Below are 16,053 nucleotides of genomic sequence, written 5' to 3'. Positions count from 1 at the left end.
TCTATGAATAAGGTTTGGCGCAGGTGTGAAGAACACTTCTATCCTATCACAGCACCTTATGTGTCGCTAATTGAGCCTATAGAGGTCTAATGCGATGGTCCTAAACCTGCAGCTCAGCAGTTTCTGCAAAATAAGAACTCGTTGCATGCCCTGACAGCCAGCTCCTATCATAACCTGACATTACAGCAGCTCCAAGAACTGCAGCCCGTGACATCACAACAATCCAATAACTGCAGCCAGTGACATCACAGCAACTTCAAGAACCTCAGCCAGTGATATCACAGCAACTCCAAGAACTGCAGCCAGTGACATCAGACTAACTCCAAGAACACTGGGAAGAGCAGGATAAAGCCCCAGAATTGTCACATCAAATAGAATAGTGGGCTGCTATTTTAGGCTGGGGAAGCTAATATTCATGGCTCCTTCCTAGTCTGAGAATACCAGCCCCCAGCTTTCTGCTTTAGCTTGGCTGGTTGTCAAAAATGCGTGTTGCCAGGACATCTGCACAGCATGTGTTGGCTCAGGGACATCGGAGCTGTGGCGGGAGTCAGGGGAAAAACAGAGAGGCTGTGGCAGTGAGCATGTCAGCGTCTCTGCCAGGGGATAGGGGGAGCAACCACGAAAGACACCGACGCTACACTCTTGCCATTATAAGACTTGTAGTTTTCCCCTCTGCATACTCCCTTAATTAGCAGTTGACTCTGAGCTGGAGGGAGGAGACTACACACACACATCACATCACACAAGGATGGATTCTTGCGCTTAATTCCTAAATTACTATATTGAGAGAAGCAGAATGAAAGAAATGAGCTGTGTAGATGTGAATCCAGCTCTGGGAAGAGGTAAAAGTCTTATTTGAAAGCTCAACCTGATCTTTCTGTGTCTTCCTATGCTTGTTTCCTCAGTGTGCTCCTCACTCTTTCTCCCATCTTCATAGAGCATAACAGGATGTGTGACCTGACACCTCACTATGCTGGCATAGTCTTGTTTTACCTGAGACAGAGGTGAGCTTTTTTTCAGACTGGATAGTGAGCAGTGACCAGATTGAATATGTTACTGGTCTTGGAAAATAACAATATAAGGAAAATTGACAAATTTCCTAAATTTTTATTACTTAATTTAAAAAAATGCAAGTTTGTTATCTCAATAATGCAACTGACCTGGAGAATAGTATTTCTAGGTCATTTTTACAGCCCAATGAATGCCATAAAAACAAAGCCCCCCAAAATTGCAGAATTGAATTTTTTTTTTGCAATTTCACCGCACTTGGAATTTTTCCCTCCATTTTCCAGTACACTATGTGGTAAAAAAAGATGGTATCTTTCAAAAGTATAAATCATGTTGCAAACAGCAAGCCCTCATATGGCTATGTGGATGGAAAAATACAAGCAAGTTATGGCTCTTGGAAGAAGGAAAGGAAAAAAGCGGAAGTGCGAAAAAGAAAAATGGCCGGGTTCTTACAGGGTTAAGTCTTGTTTTGGAATAACATTATCACCACAGATAATTTATGGATCTGTAATAACTGCTATAGATAAAATAAAATACCATCTCGTTATCTGACCCCTTATGGGCACTATAGGGAACAGCAGAGTGAATACGAAGAGAGTCCTGAAGGCCTTTGCAGTATGTGATTCCACATCGCCGTCGTCTATGATGGTGCCTCAACCAGCTTAACTGACAGGTGATTGATCAGCACCCAACTGTAAGGAGTTAATGCCATCTGCCAGGTCAGGATGTGCCAGTCTATGCTTGCCTGTCTGCTGTTCTCTCCAGCTGCCGTCTCTTTAGTTTTCTGAAGAGCTGTGGAGTGGGGTCTTCTGTCGCCCTGAAGGACATGTCGCCCTGTCAGCTCAACATGATTCCCAATACTGTTCCATCACAAGAAATGTCTAATTGCCGCCACTTACAATGCAGCTGACCTGACGCCCTGGCCTTGGCTTTGTGCGAGCGTTATGGGGATAGCCGCCAGCCTCTGTTCAATAATGGACCCCCATTCTTTATGCTAACAGAGTACAGACCTCCGTGTAATGGGAGAAGATTGTCCTACAGGCTGCAAAGAAAAAAAACGTGAAATGCGTCTCAGACTTTACAGTTCATAGTCTAGTCTTGTTAATCGTTTTATCTCCATCGGGGAAAGCTAGGTTTAAGCCAGTATAGTGGCCATCACCCAACTGCCCCAACACCCTGAAGGGCAAATCTATCTAGTTATAGGGCAAGCATAGTAAAAGAATATAATTAATGCACGGTTTATGCAAAAAAAAATATTGTTCTCTGCTCGGATATGCAAAATATTTAACATTTGACCTTCAAATTCAGAACTGCATTCAAAATTCTGCTGCCTCCCTGAAACCAGAGATCAGTGTCCTAGGAAGCCCAGCTACAAGCTGAGCTCTGTAGAAAAATTGTGATTTTCCTATATACTGCAATATTGTGGTATTGCGGTATTTAGTAAAAAATGATCGAATGGTTGCAGATTCCAGTCCCTCAAGGGGACTAAAAAATAAAGAAAAAAGTTCTAAAAAATATATAAAAATTTTGAATAACCCCCTTTTACCCCATTAGAAATAATATACATATTTGGTATTGGCATGCCCCTAAAAGTCCGGTCTTTCAACATTATGGGTCTTAGATAAAAAAAAAACTAAAGTGCCAAGACAAAAAATTCCAGGTTCGTTAAGCAGTTTAGAGGAGCTGTTCGTGACCACACTGGACGTCACAGCTCCCCCACTGGCCTGGAGCTGTAATTTTAATACAGCAGGACGATTTTTCTGCTAATAGACATATTGTTAGTCTGGAAGCATGGAGGGATTCATGCCTATACAGGGAAGATACAGACGTAGTAAATTCAGAGTCTACATTGTCTGTGCTCGGAGGTGTCGTGATTGACGCTTTCACAACACACTTTGGATTAGTCCCAAACTTTACGATATTGATTTTCCCCGCTGGGTAAAATGGTGTGACTCCCGCTGCTGCCTGTACTTGCATTATCTTGCAACAAACAGAACTACAAGACGATTTCCGCACAGGAAGAATTTCTATGAAAAGAAGTTTTCTTCTGAAAATAAAGTTCTCGGATTAACAGAGTTCTTAGCTTTCTCCTCCATCTCTCTCATGTCTAATCTATCACATTTCTGTCTGTCTATCTATCTATCTATCTATCTATCTATCTATCTATCTATCTATCTATTCTCCACACATTTTTATCTATCTCCAGTTAGTGTTGTCCTTCTTGGTGAAGAATGGAACGGGCCCAGGAGCTGAGCCTGCTTCATACCAGGCAGATGCTTGCTGTGTTACATAGTCAGCATCTGCCTATACCTGCTTACTCTGATCACTTCCGCTTAATCCTTAAAATCAAAACTGAAATTAATGAACTGGACTATAAGTTGGTATATAGGCAGCTTGTAGGAGCGTGTTCACACTAGATATTAAACAGACAAAACCTAAGATAGAAACAAAATGAATATATACCCTGCTATAAGTACGTAAAAAGCAATAGAGCATATAAATAATACAGGGTAATTAGTAAACACTGTTTATGATTTTTAAATAAAATGCGTAAAAGCGATCCCACCAACGCCAAGGTGTACCCACCTCAATGTGAATAATATAAATGCAGCATTGCTTTTTACCTTCTTAAAGCAGGGTATATGTTAAGTTGTCTCTTTCTTAGGTTTTGTCTATTTAGTGGCCAGTCTGAACATACGTCTACATTTTGCTTTAGGTTCTTGCACTCAGTGTACACAAGGGCATGGACTCCCTATCTTTAAGCTGGGCATTACATTTATATAGCTTCCCATTGTTGTGTGTCCATATTCAGGCCCTGGTCCTTCTCGACCCTTATACACATTGAGATAACTTTTGACACATGGTAAGGTTTTAATACTAGAGTTTAGGACCATCCTGAATGGGTACACTTTGGCACTGGTGGGATGACTTTTGCGCTTTTTTTTAAAAAAAATCAAAAGCAGTGTTTACTAAGTCCCCTATGTTATCTATATGAACTATTGCTTTTTACTTACGTATAGCAGGATATAAGTTTATTTAGGTTTTAACCCTTTAAATGTTGCTGTCATTCACTTGTCACTTGTCATTTAAATGATGTGATTGATGCTGTGCAATCGCTTTGATCTGACAGATTATTATGGCAGTTGAGGGCTGCTGAAGCCCCCCTAGCTGTCATCTTTATTCTCCTGTACAGTCTATGGGAGACTTATTTTGGCAACACACCGTACTCCACTACAGTTGTATTAGCACTATATTGAATAAGCAACCAGATAATTACAAGTTCACGTCTCCTAAAGCAACTAAGAAATTAAAAATATTTTTTAAAAGCATGAAAAAAATCTATAAAATTTATATTCACTCCTCTTTTTCCTATTAATAATAATAATGAAAAAAAACCAGACTTGTTATAGCCGCACCTGTACAAGTCCAATCTATCAAAAAATTAGCTGTAGACAGCGTAATGGGAAAAAAAAAATCCAACATTTTATTTTTTTTGGTCACTGACTCTGGTTAAAAAAATTGCAATAAAAAGAAATCAAAATATATCTACCCAAAAAAGTACCAATAAAACTGTCAAGTCTCTATGTAAATAACAAGCCCTCATACAGCTTCATCGACTAAAAAGTTACCAGTCTTAAAATATAGCACCACACACCAATTTATTTATTTTTTTTTTACAAAACTATTTTTGTTTTTACCATTTGAGTAAAAAAAAAAAATAACAACCCAATACATGTTTAGCATCAACATAATCACACTGGCTTGTAGAATAATTTTGTGAGGTCAATTTTACAGCAAAAAGACACTGTAAAAACAATGACGAAATCATGTTTGCTTTCTTTTCCACAAATTTACCACACTTAAATTTGTTTCCCTTTTCCCTAGAACATTGAATGGTATAATAAATAGTGACAAACAAAAAGTCAGCTCGTTCCGCAAAAAACAAGCCCTTGTATGACTATGTTGGCGGAAAAAACATAAAAAGTTATAGCTCTTAGAAGAAGGGGAGGAAAAAACAAAAGAGCAAAAATGAAAAATTGACTGGTCAAGAAAGGGCAAAAGAAAAATGATGTTATATATGTGTGAACGAGCTCTTACATTGCACGTATACCAACTTATGCTCCGGCTCACTTCTTTGGTTTTGCTGTAATTTCTTGTACTTTGCACAAACAGGGGTGTTGCCCCCTTTTTCTGGACTAGGAATTACATCAATAAGCTTCTCCTGGAATGGTGGCTGAGCAATCGGGCTTCTGTCCTTCTCTTATTCACACTGAGGTCGGCTGACATAATGTGACATTTTAATTCTAGAGCCAGGATAGGGCGGTCCCGACTGGGTACACCTTGTCACAGTGGGATGACTATTACCCTTTGTACTATTACTATTTACTTCGTTACTTACTACATGGTATATGCTCACTTTGATTTTTTTTTTGGGGGGGGGTTTGTCTGTGACATGGCCACACTGTCAACGTGCTCTTACATTGCGCATATACCAAATTACACTTTGGCTAATTTCTTTTGTTTTCTGTTTATATATGTATTGTCCCTTTCTCCCATTGTTATATAGATATATATGGTTTGACTGACGAGTTTGCAATCAAAATCCTTCCTGATAAATCCTTCCGCTGAGTGAGTGTGTATAACAATACACCCTCCCACTTACCATACTACTCAATAATGTGGGACAGCTGGATGTTTCCGTCACCAGTGTTGTGGGAGATGACCGCTTGTTTACCCAGCAATCCATACATGCCAGGAAGTGGGCAGACCACTGCTTGGTGAGTTTGAGGACATGGATCTCTGCATAGTGTGAACATCTGATATTGCATTTCCCTCACAGTATACCAAGGTTATTTTCAATATGTTTTCGACTTTTATCGTTTCAGATCTACTTTATTCTCCCTCAAAGGTGAGTCAGTAATACCACATGTTACATATGGTGACATCCCTCTTACTAAAATTCATAATGATTTTCAGCTTTGTCCAGCCCAATGGCATCTTCAGAGTATTTGAGTCATATGCACTGGAAAGTGCCTGCCATATTATTTTCAGTTCTTTCCCCAGTAAATCTGTGGTCAGTTGCACCCATTTGGTTCTCATTTATTTCAATGGCACTATAATACCAGACACAACTCAGTGGACAGGTGTTGTTTCTGAAAAAAAAACAACCTTGTTTTTCTAATCTCGTTGATATACTGATCAACACTCATAAAAAAATGAAGATCTGAAAGTTGAAGGCACAGGACAGAGCCAAGCAGCTGAAGATCCACTTAGACAGTGATTAGTGATTATCAAACTTTTAATATGGAGGAACCTTTGGAAAAATGTTGTTCTATTTCTCAGAACCTCTAAAATGGTCACTTCCTTTCTGATATCTTCTGTAAAACCACTAAGGAGGTCCTACTGAACAATGCTTAGGAAGAACTGCACTTATGCTTTGTACTGGTCCACCATGGCTTGTCCACATTTTTATATGACCACGGCAACTTTTTTGAAAAATATCAACTCTGGGTGTGATCAGGTTAATATGTTGGTGCTACCATCTTACTACCACATTGCCAATTGACTGGAACATCCATGACCCACGCTAGACCTTCATGTCCAAGATCTTTCATGACCAAGGAAAGACCTCTGCATATTTTCTCCATAGTCTACCAATACTCTTCAGGCGGAGAGGCCTTGAGACTGTTCAAAAAGAATGAGTGGTCCTTCTCCCTTACCCTAAAAGCTCCCAATACACATTAGATTAAAGTAATCTGAACCTGCTGATATCGGAGAACTAGCCAACTATCAAATGCTTATGAGGGACCCCAACTCTCTCTCTTACAGATCTTTTTGTTTTCAGGTTTTTATGTTTATGGACACCTTTCAGTTTGTATGGACCTGCACAGGATCCCACTCTCTATAAATCCCACCATAGAGATAGAGAGATGATTGGATAAAGATGAGGATTAACGGATCACATTATCACTGTTTACGCATAGTCACGTGACTACAAAATTCTTTAAAAATGTATAAACCATTTTCTTTTCTATATTTTCTAGTAGTTTGTTTTTCATCTTATTAAATATTATTGAAATGACAGAAGGTAATTATGACAAGCGCATCGCTGTGGGGGACATGTGCAGCGATATCATTAGTGGTCACCTGACTCATTAATATAATGGATCGTCTTACTGGATCCAGCAGGGCATCACAATGGGGAAGCGCAGTGTAGACTATATTTACTGAAGAGCACAAAATACACACAGCAGACTGCGACGCTACAGAGACCTGCTAATACTAATGATGACCACTGAGCAGTGAGAAGATGGCCACCAAGTTTTTATAGGTCTAACTCTATATCCAAAGGGTCGAGAGTTGAGTTGTGGAACCCTGGTTCAGCAGCCACATTGGTAGTCCAGAGACCTGAGAAACCTCCTCCTACCTGTTGTGACATCATTATTTCATGATATTGCACTGAATTTACTGATCAGAATGTGAGTCAGTAGGTAGGAAGAGGTTCGCAAGGCTTTGATCTGGCAGCCATAAAATATTTTTGACATGGCCCTGGTCCAGGGTCCTATGAACCTTTTTTTGCTCTATCCAGGTTATAACAAGATTATTCCATTTCAGAATTTGATATACAAATTTAGACTCTTTTACTTTAAGAAACCTTTTCTGGGCAACATGTAATTCTCCTTCCCTCAGTCTCTGTGACAGGAAGTAGCTATCTGACACCATATCAGCCATGTTAGGGCCTATGGGGATCTTTTTTTTGTCACACGAAGAATCCTCCTTCCCAGACCCTTTGTTAGGTCATAATGGCAGAAAATAAGAGTTATAAACCCCTTCCATTTCTCCAGATGCTTTCAACAATGGATCAGAGTGACTGGACAAGGAAAGTACCTAACTTCTCGTACACTAGAAATCACTATTGCAGCAAACATGACAAAGCATAAAGTGGAGCTCTGAAACTTTTTTTTCCATTCCTCACTATTACTGGAACAACTGTATCCAGTCTAGACAATCCTCTGGTAGCTAAACAGCCTAGATACCAGATGCATTCAGTTGTGCTCAAAAGTTTATATACCAGCAGAATTTTTGCTTTCTTTGCCTTTTTTCAGAGAATATGAATGATAACACCAAACCTTTTTCTTTACTCATGGTTAGTGGTTGGGTGAAGCCATTTATTGTCAAACTTTTGTGTTTTCTCTATTTAAATCATAATGACCCTGATCAAAAGTTCACATACCCCATTTCTTAATACCGTGTATTGCCCCCTTTAACATCAATTACAGCCTGAAGTCTTTTGTGGTAGTTGTAGATGAGGTTCATTATTTTCTCAGATAGTAAAGCTGCCCACTTTTCTCAGAAAAAAATACTCCAGTTCTTGTAAATTCCTGGGCTGTCTAACATGACCTGCGTGCTTGAGATCTCCCTAGAGTGGCTCAATGATATTGAGGTTAGGAGACTAAGATGGCCACTCCAGAACCTTAGAATAATAATAATAATCTTTATTTTTATATAGCGCTAACATATTCCACAGCGCTTTACAGTTTGCACACATTATTATCACTGTCCCGATAGGGCTCACAATCTAAATTCCCTATCAGTACGTCATTGGAAGGTGGGAGGAAACCAGAGTACCCAGAGGAAACCCACGCAAACACGGGGAGAACATACAAACTCCTTGCAGATGTTGTCCTTGGTGGGATTTGAACCCGGGACTCCAGCGCTGCAAGACTGCAGTACTATCCACTGAGCCACAGTGCTACCCTTCTATCTATCTACCTATCATAATGTCCCATGGATTCCAGTACCACCTTTATGCTGATGACACTCAGATCTACCTTTCTGGACCAGACGTCACCTCTCTGCTGTCCAGAATCCCAGAGTGTCTATCAGCCATATCCTCCTTCTTCTCCTCTCGCTTCCTCAAACTCAATGTGGACAAATCTGAACTCATCATCTTTCTTCCATATCATAGATCTTCCTTACCTGACCTATCTATCACTATTAACGACATCACGCTTTCCCCAGTACCGGAAGTCCGCTGCCTCGGAGTCCACCTCCTGTCACCTCCAGCTCAAAAATATCTCCAGAATCCGTCCTATCCTCAACTGTCAAGCTACTAAAATGTTTGTGCATGCCCTCATCATCTCCCACCTTGACTACTGCAACGTACTTTTCTGTGGCCTCCCTGCTAACACCCTTGTACCTCTCCAGTCCATCCTTAACTCTGCTGCCCGACTAAATCATCTCTATCCTCGCTACTCCTCCGCTTCCCCCCTCTGCAAATCTCTTCACTGGCTCCCATTCCCTCAGCATATACAGTTCAAATTACTTATACTAGCCTACAAAGCCACCCATAACCTATCTCCTCCATATATCTCTGAACTATTCTCCCGATATCTTCCCTCATGTAATCTCCGTTCCTCCCAAGACCTCCTTCTCTCCTCCACACTTATTCGCTCCTCACCCAACCGCCTCCAAGAATTCTCCCGAATATCCCCATCTTCTGGAATTCTTTGCCGCAACACGTCCGACTATCAACCACATTCGGATCCTTCAGATGGAACCTGAAAACCCACCTCTTCAGGAAAGCCTACAGACTGCACTGACCCCGCTGCCTCCTCACCACTACAGAAGCTACCGCCTCACCAACACCGGAGCTCCTGCAACCCTCAACCTATTGTCTCCTTCCCCACCATCCTCTAGAATGTAAGCCCGTAAGAGCAGGGTCCTCTCCCCTCTGTATCAGCCTGTAATTGTTAGTTTGCTTACTGTAAGTGATATCTGTAATTTGTATGTAACCCCTTCTCATATACAGCACCATGGAATTAATGGTGCTATATAAATAATAATAATTATAATAATATCTATCTCATTCCATCTATCTATCTATCTACTATCTATCTCATTCCTTCTATCTATCTATCTCATTCCTTCTATCTATCTATCTATCTATCTATCTATCTATTTATCTCATTCCATCTATCTATAGATCTATCTAACCTTCACTTTGTTCTGCTGTAGCCAATGACAGGTTGACTTGGCCTTGTGTTTTGGATCGTTGTCATGTTGAAACGTCCAAGTACGTTGCATGTGCAGCTTCTGGGCTGATGATTGCAAATTTGCCTCCAGTATTTGTTGATAATGTGCTGCTTTCATCTTTCCTTCAACTTTGACCAAGTTTCCTGTGCCTTTGTAGCTCACACATCTCCAAAACATCAGCGATCCACCTTTGTGCTTTACAGCAGAAATGGTGTTCCTTTCATCACAGGCCTTGTTGACCTCTCTCCAAATGTAACGTTTATGGTTGTGGCCAAAAAGTTCAATTTTGGTCTCATCACTCCAAATTACCTTGTTCCAGAAGTTTTTAAGGCTTGTCTCTGTGCTGCTTTGTGTATTGTAGGTGAGATACTTTGTGGCATTTGTGCAGTAATAGCTTTCTTCTGGCAATTCGACAATGCAGCCCATTTTTCTTCAAGTGTCCCCTTATTGTGTATCATGAAACAGCTACACCGCTAGTTTTCAGAGATTCCAGTATTTCAGCTGATGTTATTTGTGGGTTTTTCTTTGCATCCCCAACAATTTTCCTGGCAGTTGTGGAAAAATTTTTGTTGGTCTAGCTGACCATTGTTTTCTTTTTACAGAGCCCCTAATTTTCCATTTGTTAATCACAGTTTGAACGCTGCTGACTGGCATTATCAATTCCTTGGATATATTTTTGTATTCTTTTCCTGTGTTATACAGTTCAACTACCTTTTCCCATAGATCCGTTGACAATTCTTTTGCTTTCACCATGACTCACAATCCAGAAACGTCAGTGGCTGGATGAAAGATGCAAGAGTCTGTCTGGATCCCAGAAACTCACTCAGCTTTTATGCACACACACTGATTACAAGCAAACAGGTCACAAGTGAGGATGTTACCTTTAGTAGCCATTCAACCCCATTTGTGTCGACCTCTGTGGATGTTATCAGGCCAAAATCACCAGGGTATGTGAACTTTTGATCAGGGTCATTTGGATGCTTTGGGTTGTCATTATGATTTAAAAAGAGAAACCACATTAGTTTGACAATAAATGGATTCACCCAACCACTAACCATTAGTGGAGAAAAAATTTTGGAGGTATAATTCATATTCTCTGAAAAAAGGCTAAGAAAGCTAAAATTCCGCTGAGGTATGTAAACTTTTGAGCACAACTCTATATAATACATGCACTGATACACTTAGCTCAAAAAGGATTTTCTAGACAGGATATAAATGTAACAAACCCTCAGCTGTGACAAGCGTTCTATGCAAGTACATATAGACAATTATGCTCCAAGTTCTGCCAGCATGCGGAACTCATAATAAGAACAGTACTGTGCAAACGTAGTAGCAAAATTGCTGCAAAGTAAGAATGCTTTCAGAAATACAAGTGTCAGGCTACGTTCCCACGATGAGCCTTTGGTGTTGCAGATTTTCAGTAGTATTTCTGAACCTATCAGGTAAATTAGGTTACTTAGGCTTTTCATTGCCTCTTTGTATGCATATTTTTACGTGCGATTTTATTGTGTTTTTGATAGTGCGTTACTTTTCTCTTGTTGGTATGTCATGTTTTAAATAAAGTTGCTTTATTTTTGATACTTCTTGGTATTTGGTTTTGATTTGGCAAAACTTTATTGATAAAGTCGTGTGCACATTGCATGCGGTTTTAGCACGTTTCTGCAGCATATGCATTTTTGTACCTGTGAATTTTCCGCATCTAATGCAATTCTATGGGGCGATATACACATAAAACACATACTTGAAAAACGCACCACAGTTCAGTTTAGTTAGTATAAAAACATTTTTATAAATCCCATCCAGTTTGCCGGAAATACGCAGCGTCAAAAACTCATTGTGTGAACTTAACCTTAGAACTTATACAATGTCAGTTTTAATGTTTGAGCTTTACGCATGTTTTCCACCAATAGATCTCATAGTCAGTGGAGATCTTCACATGTCCATGTATTCTTGTAGACCGAGTAGTCCTCACAAAACCACAGATACATCCATTTTGATCTGAGTCTTCTATTAAAGTTGCCAATGCAAGTCTATGGATCCATGAAAAAAATCGGATAGAACTCAAATGCCATATTTGTGCTGTTTTTTATATGATTAGCTTGAGAAAGCTCCATTATTTTTTTTTCATCCAAGAAAAACAGATGAAACTCTGAAGAAGAAACACAGATGTCAGAATGAGCTTTTTTTATCAATTACCAAGATGTAAAAAAATGAACAAAAGAGAAATCAAATGAATATGTGGTGTGACCAGTCATTGCCTTCTTCTATTATTCTCGGTACATCTGAACAGTTTTTGAAGGATCTCAGCAAGGAGGTTGTCCTAAACATCTTGGAGAAGTAACCACAGATCTTCTGTGGATGTCACTTGTGCCAATCCTTCTGTCTCCTCATGTGATCCCATACAGACTGGATGATGTGAGATCAGGGCTCTGTGCGGTCATATCATCACTTCCAGGACTCATTGTTCTTCTTTATCCTGAAGATAGTTCTTAATGACATTTGCTGTATGTTTAGGGACGTTGTTCTGCTGCAGAAGAAATTTGGAGCCAATCAGAAGCCTCCCTGATGGTATTAAATTGTGGATAGGTATCAGTCTGTATTTCTCAGCATTGAGGACATCAGTAATTCTTACCAAAGCCTCAACGTATTTGCTGAAATGCAGCCCCAAACTTGCAAGGACTCTCCACCGTTCTTCACCACTCATGTGGACACTCATTATTGTACCACTCTCCAACGAACAAACTGCCTTCTGTTGCAGCCAAATATTTCACATTTTGACTCATGAGTCCAGAGCATGTGCTGCCATTTATCTGTACCCCAGCTCCTATATTTTCATGCTTAATTCAGTCACATCCATGTAAATAGTATTGCTTTTTGGCCACGCGGTGGGTATGGTCCCATTGTGTCACTGACCTGACTTACCCTGGATTGAGGTAACTAAGTGGCCATCTGATCTTCACTAGAGCCTCTGATGATGATATGCTTGGGCCATTAGGATAGCCATCAAGTGCCACTCCAGGGCACTCCCCAGCCCTGCAGCAGCTGATGGGATGGTCAGAGGCACAGATGCGAAGCCCAAAGGGAATAAACAGAGACATGGTCAGGAAATCTGAAGTTGGGGCAGGCAACAATGTTCCAGAATGAGAAGCTAGGTTCAGAAGTGGAGAGGTCAGACAAAAGGAGTAAACAAACCGGGTCAGTAACAGTAGAGTCAAAGCAGGAATGCACCAAGACAGATAACTAGAAACAGTCTGGAACTAGGAACCTAACATCAGACAAGTAGTGGAAGAAAGACCTTCCTAACATATTCCTTGCTGGCAGGGATAGGCCAGAGAAGTAGAACTCTGCAGGACACAGAGGGTGAAATTCCTGCAGAGTCTGGCCGCGCCTCTGCACAGCCAGGTGGAGACAGCAGGAAGATTCAGCAGTGTTGGGAGTGCGTCAAGAGGCAATTTAATGAGATGGCCTGACACGAGGAGGAGCAGAGCGGCGTTGGCACTGAGTAGGATGGTGCCCACTAGCCATGCGCGCCACTATTCTTTCATGAAGAACATTTGTCACTTCTAGGAACAGTAAATGAGTATAGCTGGGTCCTAATGGATGCTGCTAGTTCTGCGCTGATTGCACTGCCATCTTCCAATTTTGAATGAATGTAATGAATGTAAGCATGATGTGTTTCATCTGCCGCACTAAGTTTTCTTGGCTGACCACTTTGTCTATAGTCCTCAATGTTGCCTATTTGTTGTGATTTCATCAAAAGAGCTAGATCAGCACACCTGGAATCCCCAGTCTGCTTTGAAATCTTTGTTTGGGAGAGACCTTGGTGGTGCAGTATAACTACCCTGTATCTTGTTGGTGTGCTCAGTCTTGCCACGGTATATGATCTGTGACATGAACCTGTCTTCAACAACCTCACCTTTGTAGTAAAGTTTGACTGTTCCTCACCCAGTTTTTAGCCTCCTACACAGGTGTCTTCATTTCAGTTAATGGTTGTGTTTCAATTTACGTAAGAAAATGATATTTATTGTCACCAATTTGGTAAAATTGGTTAATCATATACCTGAAAAATCTCTGACAATATGCAAGTGTACCTAGAACAATTGCTATTTTGAATGTAACACTGAATATTAATTTGATTTAGATTTCTCTTTTATTCATTCACTTTGCATTTTGCTAATTGATAAAAAATAAGCTATTGACACTACCGTTTTTGAAAAGCATTTTTACTTTGCAGCATTTTTTCCATATCTGCCTAAAACTTTTGCACAGTGCCATATATTAGAAAGTTGCAGAACTTTTCATTAAATAATGATTAAGCTTTATTGACGTGAGAGAGGAGCGGCCCTTTAATTTTCTTCTCAGTATTCATCCGCCTCCTGTAAGTATGAGCCCCCCTTACCTCCCTCGCACTGAATATTGAATATTATTCCCGCCGTCTGTTCTTTTGCTCAAAATTCTATTCATTGTTATTGATGTTGACTAGGAAGACACAATGGAATTGCATTTCGGTCGTCTCCAGTCGTCATGCCCTGCTGGAGGTTGTAGTGTCACACGCCTGCCTGCAGCGCCTTGTGTATGCTTAACATTAGGATACAAATAATAGCGCCTGTCATCTTTCCTGAATTGACTCAATAACAGCCGCAGTTCCCCCCACCCTCCCCTCAATTTTATTTGTGGGGCCGCTGCTCGCACTATTCCCTTCCATCTTGTTACTTTGTACAGATTGATTTCATTAATCACATGTGCCATTTACTTTGTCAATGTTTAATTGCTCTAATCGGCTAATTAAATGCTCGACTGCAATCATAAAGCATTTCCACAATTATCCTTTGCAGAAGTTTTATTTCCAGAAGCAACTGCATTTCGACAACCCTCTTTTTTTTTTTTTTTTTGCAAAAAGCATTTTTATCTAAAGCAATTTCTTCTAAGCTGTTTCTAATACTGAATTAAATCCATTGTAATCATTTTTTTAAGCAAAAAAAGTGTTGACCTGCTATGCTTTATACTGCAGCTCTGCTTTATTAAGGCATAGCCATGATCAGTAGCTCCATCTTAGCTATATTGTCGATCAGAGTAGAATCTAGTCTGAAATCCACCCCTCCTTTCATCTTCAGGGACTGCTCTGTCTCCTCTGTGAAGTTGTTGGGCCCTAAGCTGTTCCTTTGTGGCAAATCATCTTTTGGGACACCCAGGAACCAGGGAAACTGCTACCTTAGGCCGGTTTCACATGTCAGTGGCTCCGGTACGTGAGGTGACAGTTTCCTCACTTACCGGAGCCACTGACACACGTAGACCCATAAAAATCAATGCATCTGTGCAGATGTCATTGATTTTTTGCGGACCGTGTCTCCGTGTGCCAAACACGGAGACATGTCAGTGTTCGTGGGAGCGCACGTATTACACGGACCCATTAAAGTCAATGGGTCCGTGTAAAACACGGACCACACACGGACCTTCTCCGTGTGCAGTCCGTGTGGCGTGCAGGAGACAGCGCTACAGTAAGCGCTGTCCCCCCCACTGGTGCTGAATCCGCGATTCATATGTTCCCTGCAGCAGCGTTTGCTGCAGAGAAAATATGAATAATAGTGTTTAAAATAAAGATCTATGTGTCCGCCGCCCTCCCACCCCCTGTGCGCCCCCCCGCTGTTCTGAAAATACTCACCCACCTCCCTCGCAGTGTTCTGTGCTGGCCGCCCCTTCTACTGTATGCGGTCACGTGGGGCCTCAGATTAGAGTCATGAATATGTGGCTCCACCTCCCATAGGGGTGGAGCCGCCTATTCATGACTGTAAATGAGCGGCCCCACGTGACCGCATACAGGAGAAGATGGGGCCAGACCAGGAAGCAGCGACAGCCAACGAGGGAGCGGGTGAGTATTTTCAGAACAGCGGGGGGCGCACAGGGGGTGGGAGGGCGGCGGACAGATAGATCTTTATTTTAAACACTATTATTCATATTTTCTCTGCAGCAAATGCTGCTGCAGGGAACATATGAATTGCGGATTCAGCA

At 40.9% G+C, this 16,053-nt stretch overlaps 1 long non-coding RNA gene across 1 annotated transcript; it reads left to right on the top strand.

Annotated features, from left to right (window-relative positions):
* The first annotated feature begins 260 nt into the window (after window positions 1–260).
* Window positions 261–7,038, top strand: LOC143769197 (uncharacterized). The gene is made up of 6 exons (XR_013214255.1): window positions 261–842; window positions 938–1,004; window positions 1,580–1,681; window positions 5,576–5,786; window positions 5,895–5,917; window positions 6,854–7,038. It is a non-coding gene; the product is annotated as an uncharacterized LOC143769197 (long non-coding RNA).
* Window positions 7,039–16,053: the final 9,015 nt, after the last annotated feature.

Source organism: Ranitomeya variabilis, chromosome 4 (genome assembly GCF_051348905.1).
Source record: "Ranitomeya variabilis isolate aRanVar5 chromosome 4, aRanVar5.hap1, whole genome shotgun sequence".
Lineage (NCBI taxonomy): Eukaryota > Metazoa > Chordata > Amphibia > Anura > Dendrobatidae > Ranitomeya > Ranitomeya variabilis.
The sequence above is the reverse complement of the archived record's forward strand: the minus strand, read 5'-3'. Positions and strand labels throughout refer to the sequence as shown.